Raw genomic sequence first — 12,011 nt, forward strand, 5'->3', positions numbered from 1 at the left:
GAAATTAAAAGATGCTTACTCCTTGGAAGAAAAGCTATGACCAACATAGACAGCATATTAAAAAGCAGAGACATTACTTTGCCAACAAAGGTCCATCTAGTCAAAGCTATGGTTTTTCCAGTAGTCATGTATGGATGTAAGAGTTGGACCATAAAGAAAGCTGAGTGCCAAAGAATTGATGCATTTGAACTGTGGTGTTGGAGAAGACTCTTGAGAGTCCCTTGGACTGCAAGGAGATCTAACCAGTCCATCCTAAAGGAAATCAATTCTGAATATCCATTGGAAGGACAGATGCTGATGCTGAAGCTCATACTTTGGCCACCTGATGCGAAGAACTGACTCATTGGAAAAGACCCTGATGCTGGGAAAGACTGAAGGCAGGAGAAGAAGGGGACGACAGAAGATGAGATGGTTGGATGGCATCACCGACTCAGTGGACATGAGTTTGAGTAAGCTCCAGGCGTGGGTGATGGACAGGGAGTGCTGCAGTCCGTGAGGCTGCAAAGAGTCAGACACAACTGAGTGACTAAACTGAAGTGAACCTCACATTGGGACTTCACCCTGTGATCTTTTAACTGAGATCACACACGTGATCTCAGAACTTCATGAAGCTCAGATTCTTGCTGTCTCATGGCAGAAAGAATTCAATGAGAGACAAAGTGATAGGTCAGAAGTGGATTCATTTAGAGAGAAGTTCACTGTACAGACAGGGTGTGGGGCATCTGAGAAGGTGAGAGAGGCTCCGAAATCTGGTGTGGTTAGTTTTTATGGGCTGAGTAATATCATAAACTAATGAGTGGGAGGATTATTCCAGATATTTTGCAGAAGGGGTGGGATTTCCAGGAATTGGACCACCACCCACTCACTCCAGTATTCTTGCTTGGAGAATCCCATGGAGAGAGGATCCTGGCGGGCTCCAGTTCAGGGGGCTGCAAAGAGTCGGACACAAGTGACTGAGCACAAACATACTTTCCCTTTCCGGTATTTGGCGGTCAGTCTCGGAACAGGCCTGCTGACCCGGCTGTGTCACTTGGCTTGTGTCGCAGTGAGTGGACACTGAGGCTCCAGGGCCGGTGGAAGTGGGCTCGTCTGCCATCTTGGACCCACGGGGTCGAATCCGTTTACATCGCGTCCTCGGGCTGTTTCTGTACTGCAGAAGTTAAGCCCTGCCCCCTTCCCTCCTGCTTCATAATCACACGCTTTCCTGGATCTCCCGTTAGAATGTGAGTCAGACTGAAAACGCTGGAGGCAGGACCCCAGCTCTCTCCCAGCACACAGCACCTGCTGGACTAATACTGATGCAATGAATGCATGGATCTCACCCGCATCACGGGCAGAGATTTCCCGTAGCTACTGTGGGCTTCCCTGGTGGCTCAGAAGTTAAAAGCGTCTGCCTGCAATGCAGGAGACCTGGGTTCCATCCCTGGGTCGGGAAGATCCCCTGGAGAAGGAAGTGGCAACCCACTCCAGTATTCTTGCCTGGAGAATCCCATGGACAGAGGAGCCTGGTGGGCTACAGTCCAGGGGTTGCAAAGAGTCGGACACGACTGAGCGACTTCAGTTTCATTTTCTTTCACTGTGGGAATAAATGTGTGTGCCACACCCTCTTTAAACTGCCCAGGAAGCTGGAGGGGGCAGAGGTCCTGCTGTAACAGGAGGGACAGGGGCCAGGCACAGCTTCTGAAAGAAGGACACGACATGAACCAGTTAGAACCAAACGAGACCAAGGTGGCAGCCAAGGCTAGGCCTTGATCCTCAATCAGCAAGTGAAATGACATGCCCAGAGGCACCAGGACAGCTCCAAGGCCTGTTCAAAGACCAGGGAGTGGGCGGCGGCCCAGATCCTGGAAATCTCCACCCCTTCCCAAAATAGCTGGAATAATCCTCCCACCATTAGCATATGAAATTACCCGGCCCATAAAAACTAACCTCGCCTAATTTCGGGTCTGCATTCACCCTCTGCCACGGCCCACACTCTGTCTGTGGAGTGTGCTTCTCTTTGAATTGGAATAAATCTGCTTCTTACCTATCACTTTGTCTCTCATTGAATTCTTTCTGCAATGAGACATCAAGAACCTGAGTTTCATTAGGTCCTGAAACCAGGTACCATGGGTTTGGCTGGGTTTGAGTCCCAGCCATGTGGGTTTAAGTCCCAAACAGGCATTTGGCTGGGTTTGAGTCCCAGCACATGGGATCGAGTTCCAATCTGGGGTAAACAGTTACCCCCAAAACTGGGTTTGCATCTTGATGAGTGCTGAGCCAGAAGATGCAACCAAGCCAAAGATCAGAAGGCAGGGTTATTATTATTATTTCTTCTGTAACAAGGAGAAAACTGGGATCTTTCCCAAAGTGGTGTCTCCTCAGCAGCAGGACTCTGGGGGGTTTAAGCTAAGGGCACAGGTATGTTCATGAAGGGGCTTGAGCAGGGGAGAAGTCAGCATACGATTGGGGCAGAGGTCCACAGAGTCCAGCCTTTAGCTGATTGAAGTCATAGGGTCAGAAAAGGCCAATGTCCTCCTCCCGTGTGTCCCTGTCTATCCGGTGGCCAAGCTTCAAGCGGATCGTCACCATTGACCCAGAACCGGGAGTCTTCACAGCAGATGTATTATCATTGCTGTTCCCACAGCTCCTGCCCGGTAACAGCTGTTCATTTGTTCCCTTGAGACTGTTGGTTTCTAAGACCTGTCCAAGGACGAGCATTGTGTCCAGGCTCAGGTCGCAAAGTGGCTCAGGACAAAAATGGCTTCTCTTCTGTCAAGAAGGCTCCGCTCAGTTCTCTCTCCAGGGACACCCACCTTCTCTGTTCACAGTCCTTTCTGTGGTGATAGAGACAGTCTTTCCATTTCGGCTCGATTCCATGGGCTGACACCTGAACACACGCCCGGGCTGTCTGGACAGAGGCCAGTGCCTTCCCTCAGTGGCCTTCGCCTGGCGGGGGACAGGCAGGGGCTGGGGCGATGCTGTCCTCAGCTTCCCTGAAATGAGACGTCCGGCCTCGCTCGTGCCTCTCACTGCCCGTCGCTCAGTCTCCTTTGTCAACTAGAAGAGATGCACAGCTTGGGAGTTGTGAGCTTCATCTGTGGCAAAATGAGGACCGAGCCAGGGAGGCAGCACCTCAGACGCGCTGAGAGGCTGCTCTGGAGAGGCAGGGGAAGGCCAGCAGACACGATTGTGGTGAAGCGGGTGCTCAGTGCAATCAAGCTCTTAGTTCACAATAGGATTTATGCTAGCCACGTGGAGCTGATGTCACCATGAAGGGACTTAGTGATTTTCTAGATATGAGGACATACAAGGATTAGGATCAGGAAACCAGTTCCTGAAAACATCTAACTATGTAGAGACCTGTCCCACTGGATTCCCTGGAGCACAGAGTGCCTCACCCTACCCTGAACTCCCTCAGGGGCTCTTGAGGTCAGCAGCTTCGGCAATGCGTGTTCAGCCTCCACACAGGCAGATGGCAAATGCTGCTGCTGTTCAGTCACCGGCGAGTGCTCTTGGCAAGTGCCCATTGTAGCTGACACCATCACAAGCAGGAAGTTGCTGTGTTCGTGGTGTGTGTGTGTGGTGTGTTCGTGACACATGCTTGTGGGGTGTTTGTGGTGTGTGTGGTTAGTGTGTTCATGGTGTGCATCTGTGGGGTGTTGAGTGTGCTTGCGGTAGTGTTACCGAGTCCAAGCTCCAGCTGCTTGTGCCATGACAGGCCAGTTAACAGAGATGAGGTGTTGAGGCAAGGAATATGACTTTAGTCAGAAAGTGATCTGACTGAGAAGATGGCCAAATAATGTCTCAGATTAACTATCTTGTTGGGGTTTGGATGCCAGTTTCTTTTATAGAACAGAGACGGGGAGGAGGTGAGGAAAGAAAGGCCATTATCTTTCAAATATCTCCAGGAATGGCCAACATCAGAAAGGGGGTGTGTTAATCTCCTCAACAGAGGGCCAGGGCTCCCCAGGCAGGTCATTATGTATTATTATAATAACAAAAGCAATGAAACACAAAGGTTAAAGTCACAGATTTTAACTTATGTGCTTATTTAACTTCTAGGCAGAGGACATCATGCAGAATGCCAGGCTGGATGAAGCACAAGCTGGAGTCAAGATTGCTGGGAGAAATTTACGCACGTGACACCACCCTTATGGCAGAAAGTGAAGAGGAACTAAAGAGCCTCTTGATGAAAGAGGAGAGTGAAAAAGTTGGCTTAAAGCTCAACATTCAAAAAATGAAGATCCTGGCCTCCTGTCCCACCACTTCATGGCAAATAGAAACATGGCAAATGGGGAAACAATGGAAATAGTGACAGACTATTTTCTGGGGCTCCAAAATCACTGCAGATGGTGATTGCAGCCATGAAATTAAAAGATGCTTGCTCCTTGGAAGAAAAGCTATGACCAACCTAGACAGCATATTAAAAAGCAGAGACGTCACTTTGCCAACAAAGGTCCATCTAGTCAAAGCTATGGTTTTTCCAGTAGTCATGTATGGATGTGAGGGTTGGACCATAAAGAAAGCAGTGTTGGAGAAGACTCTTGAGAGTCCCTTGGACTGCAAGGAGAGCCACCCAGTCCATCCTGAAGGAGATCGGTCCTGAGCGTTCACTGGAAGGACTGATGCTGAAGCTGAAGCTCCAGTACTTTGGTCACCTGTACCCTTCCACTGTTTCCCCGTCTATTTGCCACGAAGTGATGGGACCGGACTCGAGAAACCTGACTCACTGGAAAAGACCCTGATGCTGGGAAAGACTGAAGGTGGGAGGAGAAGGGGACGACAGAGGATGAGATGGCTGCATGGCATCACTGACTCGATGGACATGAGTCTGAGCAAGCTCCAGGAGTTGGTGATGGACAGGGAAGCCTGGCGTGCTGCAGTCCACGGGATTGCAAAGAGTTGGACACAACTGACTGACTGAAATGAAAGTCACAGAGACAGATCCAGCATGGACTCACACTTGGCATCTGTGTCTGTGAAGGAACCATCCAGAGTGAACATTACCTCTGAGTGGCTGGAGGGGTCTTCTTGTTAAAGAGGGGTTTCTAAGCTCACCTGGTTGTTAGCAGCTCTGGTTGTATCTGGGTCAGGATTTTGCATTGCTGCTGCTTACTCTCAGCCCCCACCTCTCGGCTGGGGCACAGAGGCCAGGCTTATAGTCCAGGGGCACTGAAGTACCCCACTGGGCACAGTAGCTGTCTCCCAAGAATCAGCCTCAGGCTAACCCATGTCCCCAGTGGACAGGAGGGGCCGACACGGGTGTTGTAGAGTTGGGTAGCCTGGGAGGCAAGTTAAAGAAAATCAGGTCAAAAACCCATGGGAATTTGAATTGAAGTCACAGCCCACCCTCCCCGCCCCCTGTCCAGCTCCTGCTGTGTCCCTGGCCCCCTCCCCTGTCGTGGTCCCTGCAGGGGTGGCGCTGCTCCATGCTGGCCCAGGACCACCCGCCAGGGCTGAGGACCAGAGAGGCTGCACGGCTCCACGTGGTGGGGGGAGGGGCAGATGGGGAGGGTCCCCCTGTTCTCAAGGCTTCTCTCCTTCATGCCCACCTCTCCTCACCTCTCAGTGAGTCTGTCTGATGGCGTCTGTCAGCTCTTCATTGGGGCCAGAGAGCACGGCCACTGTCACAGCCCCAGGGCCCCCGGGGTCACAGCCCCACTAAACTGGCCTGCGACTGGGGAGTGGCTGCCTCTTTTGATTTCAGGGTTCTGTGTCTTTGATGGGATGACCTTTGGGTGGTGGGGGGGGGGGCACCGCAACTGGGATGAGCCTGCCTGCCAACTCAGCCAGGCCTTGGTGATGAGCAAAATGGCAAAAATAGATCTCAGACAAAAACATCAGCTCTTCCTACTCCTGGCCTCTGCTCTGCTCCTCGCCTCGGGGACCCTGGAGGCAGGAGCCTGACTGCCCTCGGGGCCTCCCTGGCCGCACAGACACCTGCCCTCACGACTCCAGGCCGCTCTGCAGCCTCTCGCCTCCTGTCCTCGCCAGAGAGTGGCCCTGGCAGAAAAGCTGACAAAGCAATTAACAGCCTGGCTGGCTCATTAAACACCAGCGCTGAGACCCATTAAACCTCCAGCCGTCAAGGGCACCGCCCGTAGGTCACGTGGGAAGGACGCCGGGCCGGCCACGGCCACCATCCCGCCCGCCAGGCCCGACCCTCCCCTCTCCTCACGGTCATTTGCGAACAGGTGATCGGCTGCATCCGCTCAGGTTTCTGCCTGAAGGCTCCCATCTCCTGGCTCAGCTCCCAAGGCTGAGTAACTCCCGGGCGGCACCCAGGATGGGGCGGTGGGCACGGCCAGAGGGAGACGCTGGCGCCACCTCTCCTCGGGGGGCTCAGAGGACAGAGGGGACTGCTCGCAGGAGGGCGGCCTGGCGTGGGAATGGCAACAGCTGGGACGGGAGGACGGGGGGCAGTGTGGGTGAAGAGGAACGAACCGGGGAAGGATTCTGGCAGAGGAGGGCCTTACCGGGCTTTGAAGAATGGTACTTGACACGAGGAAAGTGACCCCCCTCAGGGAGGATTAAGTGACATCCAAACAGGGCTCAAGGCAGCCGGGGTCTTCGGGTGGGTTTGCCGGCCAGTGTGAGACTCTTCTCTGCAGATCGGGCCCAGACAGGGCCCTCTGTCAGAAGGCCGAGTCTCCTGGCGCGCGTGTCCTCGGGGCCCAGCGGGGCGCACGGCCGGCTCCTCCATTAGGGGTGCAGGCAGCCCCCTCCCTGTCCCCTGAGCCACGTGGCTGGCGGGCTGCCCTAGAGCCAACGTCCGGTCAGCCATACTCATCTTGTTGCTTTCCTTCTTTTTCTTTTTGGCTGCACTGCACCACACGGCACGTGGGATCTTAGTCCCCGACCAGGGATGGAACCTGTGACTCCTGTAGCGGAAGCGCAGATTCCTAACCTCTGAACCGCCGGGAAAGTCCTCACCAGTTATCCGCAGAGGCCTGTTTATCCCTCCTCGCGGGCCCTTCCCTCGCCGTTCCACAGGCTTCCTGCTCCCACCCTCCCTGCCCCTGGCCTCAGCACGGCTCCTCCAGGCCCTTGGGCTGTGGCTGCAGTCCCGCCCCACCCTCAGTCCTCTGGGGCGGGGTGGCGGGGTGGGCAGGAGGGCATGGGGTCAGGGGCACGCGGTGCAGCCGTGGCTCACCATCCTTCACCAAGTGTGGCTGAGCTGGGCTCCATCGATGGATGGTAGAGGCTTACGCTTCTGCCGGGGAGCTCGGTCCAGGGGAACCGACCCCTGATGTAACCCCCGATACTCAATGACAGACTGTGACGGTCCAGCCAGACCGTCATTGTCCTGCCTGCAGGGGCCTCTAGAACCTGACCAGGCCTCCCTCCCCTGCGGTCCCGGGCACCTCCTCTCTCCGAATGACTGCAGGGCCGCTCCTGTCCTCCCCCGGCGGCGTGTGCCTGCTCAGTCGTGTCCGGCTCTTTTGGGGCCCCGTGGACTCCTCTGTCCGCGGGATTTCCCAGGCGAGGACACTGGAGGGGGTTGCCATGTCCTGCTCCCGGTTTCCCGACCCGGGGATCGCACCCGCGTCTCTTGCGTCTCCTACACTGGCAGGGGCTTCTTTACCACTGGCTGCCCGGGAAGCCCATCTGCTCCCCTGCACACACTCTTATTTCCCTTCCGTCTGTTTCCTACCCAGCAGCCAGAGGGGCCCTTTAGAAACGCACGTCAGGGACTTCCCTGGTGGTCCGGAGGTTAAGAATCCACCTGCTGATGCCGGGGACACGGGTTCGGTCCCTGGTCCGGGAAGGTTCCTCGTGCTGTGGGGCGACTAAACCTGTGCACCCCAATGACTGAGCCCATGTGTTTAGAGCCCGTGCTCAGCAACAAGAGACGCCACTGCAGCGAGAAGCCTGCTCACCGCAACTAGAGAGGAGCCCCCGCTCGCCACAACTGGAGAAAACCCGCGCCCGGCAACAAAGACCCGGCACGGCCAAATAAATAAAACAAATAAATATTAAAAACTACCAGCTCACGTCAGATCTCACGATCCCTGCGCTCAGGACACTACAGCAGTTTGCCGTCTTATTCAGAGTACGAGGCCACTCATCACCACGGCCTGCGGCCCTGGTGATTGATGACCCTCTGCCTGGCTGACAAAGTTCCCTCTGCTTCCCTCTGTCCCAGCCACTCCAGGCTCACAGCCTCCAGGTTGTAAAAGTGGTATTTAAACCCGAGTCCATCTGATTCAAGAGTTCACACCCTTTTCTCTGAGAACAGTATCGTCCTCTTTTACCAGTGAGAAAACAAATGTTCAATACGTTCAGAGAATCCCCTGGCGGTGCAGTGGTTAGGACTCGCGGTCTCACTGCTGTGGACTGGGGTTCAACCCCTGGTTGGGGAACTGAGTCCCACCTGCTATGCAACCTACAAACAAATAAATAAGTTTGAGATCAGGCTATGCTTACGTGACTAGGGAATTATATCAGCGTTCTCCATAGAATTAAATCCTGGGGCAGACCCCATCACTTCTTCTAGAAGATCACAAATGTCCAGTAGTGTTGACCAGGTAATAAGGTCATTGGCTGTTCACGTCCACCACCAAATTCCCCTGGATTTTATCTCTGCCTAGCTTATTGGGCCATAAAGAAGGCTGAGTGCCAGAGAACTGATCCTTCAGAATTGTAGTGCTGGAGAAGACTCTTCAGAGTCCCTTGGACAACAAGGAGATCAAACAGTCAGTCAATCCTAAAGGAAATCAACCCTAAATACTCACTGGAAGGACTGATGCTGAAGCTGAAGCTCCAATATTTGGCTACCTGATGCAAAGAGCCGACTCATTGGAGAAGACCCTGATGCTGGGAAAGACTGAAGGCAGGAGAAGGGAGCAACAGAGGATGAGATGGTCTGATGGCATCAATGATTCTATGGGCATGAGTTTGAGCAAACTCCAGGAGATAGTGAAGGACAGGGAAGCCTGGCGTGCTGCAGTCCATGGGGTTGCGAAGAGTCAGACATAACTTAGCAACCGAACAACCACACAGCCCAACTTGTGGGCTTGCTCTTTTTAGCCTGCGATCATTCTTAACCGATCTCAGAAAGCCAGGAGAGGACATTTTTCTTCTTTTAAATGCTCATGCTACCCACCACGTAAGGGCAGTTTTTTCATCCCCATAATTTTTGTAAATAAAGCCTTCTGGCCCCAGGAGGCCTGAGCTCACATCTGCCCCCAGCCTCTGCAGAGAGGTAAGTCTGGGCCGGTCTCAGAGGACGTCGGCCTTTGCTGTATCATCAGCAGAACCATGGCCGGGAAGCAGAGGAAAGCCTACAGGCCCCTGAGGGACCCACGAGCTCCGGGCACCACGTCCCACCACATGGTTCAGATCACGCCCGTACACAAGGGCTGTACATGGCCAGGGCTACTTCCTCCAGGTGGACGCCAGGCTGGGATGCGACTGGGCCTCAGGCGGTCAGGCTCCTGGTCCCTGGAGCCAGCACGCTGGGGCCCCATCATGCGCACCTTCAGGAGCACAGACCCGTCACCAGGCAGTAAATTCGTTTTCTGCTGTGGGCATTAGTGAGACCCAGCCGGCCACTGCCAATCTCCCCAGGGCAGGCATCCAACGACCTAGGCGGGCAGGTGCCCCCTCCCCGGATGTGGTCAGTGGGGAGCCCAGGGGCAGCCTGAGGGCATTCTGCAGAATTCTCTGTAAGGACAGTGGGAGGCGTGAGGGTTTCAGGAAGAGGGAAGTGGGGACCTAGGGGAAGGTGCACCTCTGGGTCCTGAAATCACTTGTGGGTGCTGGCTGGGCATTTGGAAAGAGCAGCATCAAAGTGTCACTGAGCCAGCAAACCAAAGGCTCAGTCACCTTCCGCCGTGACTGGCACTGGATTATTGCTCTGCTAGAATTCTCCTTGTTTTACGGGGGGTAGGGATTCTCTCTCTCTCTCCTCCTCTTTCCTTCCTTGCTTGCTTTCTTTTCCTGTCTTTTCTGGTTCCTAGGAGGAAGCTCTGTAGTGGGGACTGGACAGGCTTGCGGGCAAGCAGACCTGGGTCTCTCATTTTATAAATGGAGAAACCCCTGTTTTGAGGGGCAAAGAGGCATGTCCACCTGGCTGCCTTCCCAGCCGTGTGGCTGAGTCATCAGGGCTCCCCAGCCCTAGCGTCTCCTGGCCGCAGGAGCACCCCGCAGGATAGCTGTGGGCTCAGAGGTGCCCAAGCCTGCGAGAGCCCGGGACGCACCTGGCAGGCGATCAGGGCCCTCGGCGACCGTCTGGTCAAGGATGTCGCGTCCTCCTGACCCCTCCATCGTCGTCAACTGGACTCTGACAGCAGCCCACACCTCCTGGGATCTTGAACTGTAGGCTTTGGAAAAGAAATCAAGCATTTATTTGGAGCCAGGTTTGAGAAGTTAACTGCATGGGGACCAGTTGCTGTAGAAACATTTGGTGGAGGTTAGGGAGGTGACCTGTGTCTAAAGCACTGAGGCCGCTCAGGCTGGCTCCTCCACTGTCTGCCGACCGTGCCGCTGTCTCACTGGACAGCCCTCGTAAAGTGCGATTCTCATCCTTACGTAGGGACCTGAGTCCTCCTGTCCTCGGTGGTTACTGCCTGCTGCTGCTCTAGTATCTGTGTTTGAGAACATTTAACTCTTTGCTGGAGTTCCAACACTTTGCATGTCTGATTCGGGTTGGGGAGCTGAGCCCCTGATCAATAAAGGGAAACGGGATTTGCTTGTTGACTATGTTTCCCTCTGGGTCTTTGGATGTTAACCAACCCTCCCTCTCCACCCAGGGCTTCCCTGGTGGCTCAGCTGGTAAAGAATCCACCTGCAATGCAGGAGACCCCAGGTCGATTCCTGGGTTGGGAAGATCCGCTGGAGAAGGGGACGGCTACCCGCTCCAGTATTCTGGCCTGGAGAATCCCATGGACAGAGGAGTCTGGAGGGCTACAGTCCGTGGGGTCGCAAACGGTGGGACACGACTGAGCAACGTTCGCTTTCACTTCACTTTCCTCTCCACCCAAAATCAGGGGAGTGGATGGCCTGGGGATGATGCAGCGAGGGTGGAGGAAGGAAGGTCCCTCGACTAATCCTACGCCCTGCCCCCCAACTTCCAGATCCCACTTTGAGGCTGTGACCAGGCGCTCTTCTAACAACCGCTGCTGAAGCACCTGTGTGATCCCTAGCGGCCCCACTCCATTCGGAGGCTCACCGGTCCCGCCCCCCAGTTTTCCTGCACACGCGCAGACGAGGCTCCTGCTTCCCTGCCTTTCACGTGTGATCCTTCCCGGCAGTCCCCATGTGCCGCCTGAAACCAAGCAGTGGTGACCAGAAGTGTCTGCACCCCGAATACCCTCTGGGTGGGGGTGGGAGGTGGTCATTCCCTCAACCAGTGGGGGCCAAGCACACTCTCAACTTAGGAAAGAAGACGGTGTCTCCCAGTGGGGTGGGGGTTACATTGCGAATTGGGGAGAGGGCCAGTAAACACAGGGATGGGTCAGCACAGTGGCCGGAGCGACTTGGCCTTGGACAGTCGGAGGAGGAGGCGGGCAGAGGCTGCCCACCGCCCTGGGGGGAACCGGAAAGGCAGGCGCGGTGATTAGCGACACCACAGTGCCCAGGCCGCTCAGCCGCCCACTGTGGAGGCTCAGAATCTGCAGGTCCCCACCCCTACTGTGGCCGCCAGTGCCGCCGTTTCCTGCGGCCTGGCCGTGCAGCTGAAGCCTCCCGGTTGGACGGAAGCTCTCTGAGGAGGAAGGGGAGACGGTGCCCCCATCAGAAAGGAGGCCGCCCCCCACCCCAGGGCAGGTGGTCTCCGCTCCAGGCCCCTGGGAGGGTCTCGACCGTGGGTCTCTCAGCAGGGTGTTTACAGCCACGTCTCCTCCATGGCTGGGCCCCCGAGGACCCGAGTCCCCGTCCCCAGCTGGCCGCAGCCTAGCTCCCTGCCCGGCTCTGGGCTGGACCCTGCCCACGGCGTCCCACTTGGGCACGGCGCCCCCAGGCCGCGCCGCTGGTCAGGGATGGGGTTTCAGCCTGATCTTTAGCACCAGCTGCATGCGGCCGGGCTG

At 55.5% G+C, this 12,011-nt stretch overlaps 1 long non-coding RNA gene across 2 annotated transcripts; it reads right to left on the reverse strand.

Moving 5' to 3' along the window:
* Window positions 1–663: 663 nt before the first annotated feature.
* LOC139176478 (uncharacterized) lies at window positions 664–5,675 on the reverse strand. Of its 2 annotated transcripts, XR_011560985.1 has the most exons (4): window positions 5,545–5,675; window positions 5,041–5,264; window positions 1,930–3,272; window positions 664–1,680 (listed from the first exon to the last, which is right to left on the reverse strand). It is a non-coding gene; the product is annotated as an uncharacterized lncRNA (long non-coding RNA). The 2 variants fall into 2 exon arrangements; XR_011560984.1 differs by having other exon boundaries at window positions 1,930–5,264.
* Window positions 5,676–12,011: the final 6,336 nt, after the last annotated feature.

This window comes from Bos indicus, chromosome 16 (assembly GCF_029378745.1).
Source record: "Bos indicus isolate NIAB-ARS_2022 breed Sahiwal x Tharparkar chromosome 16, NIAB-ARS_B.indTharparkar_mat_pri_1.0, whole genome shotgun sequence".
NCBI classification, from domain to species: domain Eukaryota; kingdom Metazoa; phylum Chordata; class Mammalia; order Artiodactyla; family Bovidae; genus Bos; species Bos indicus.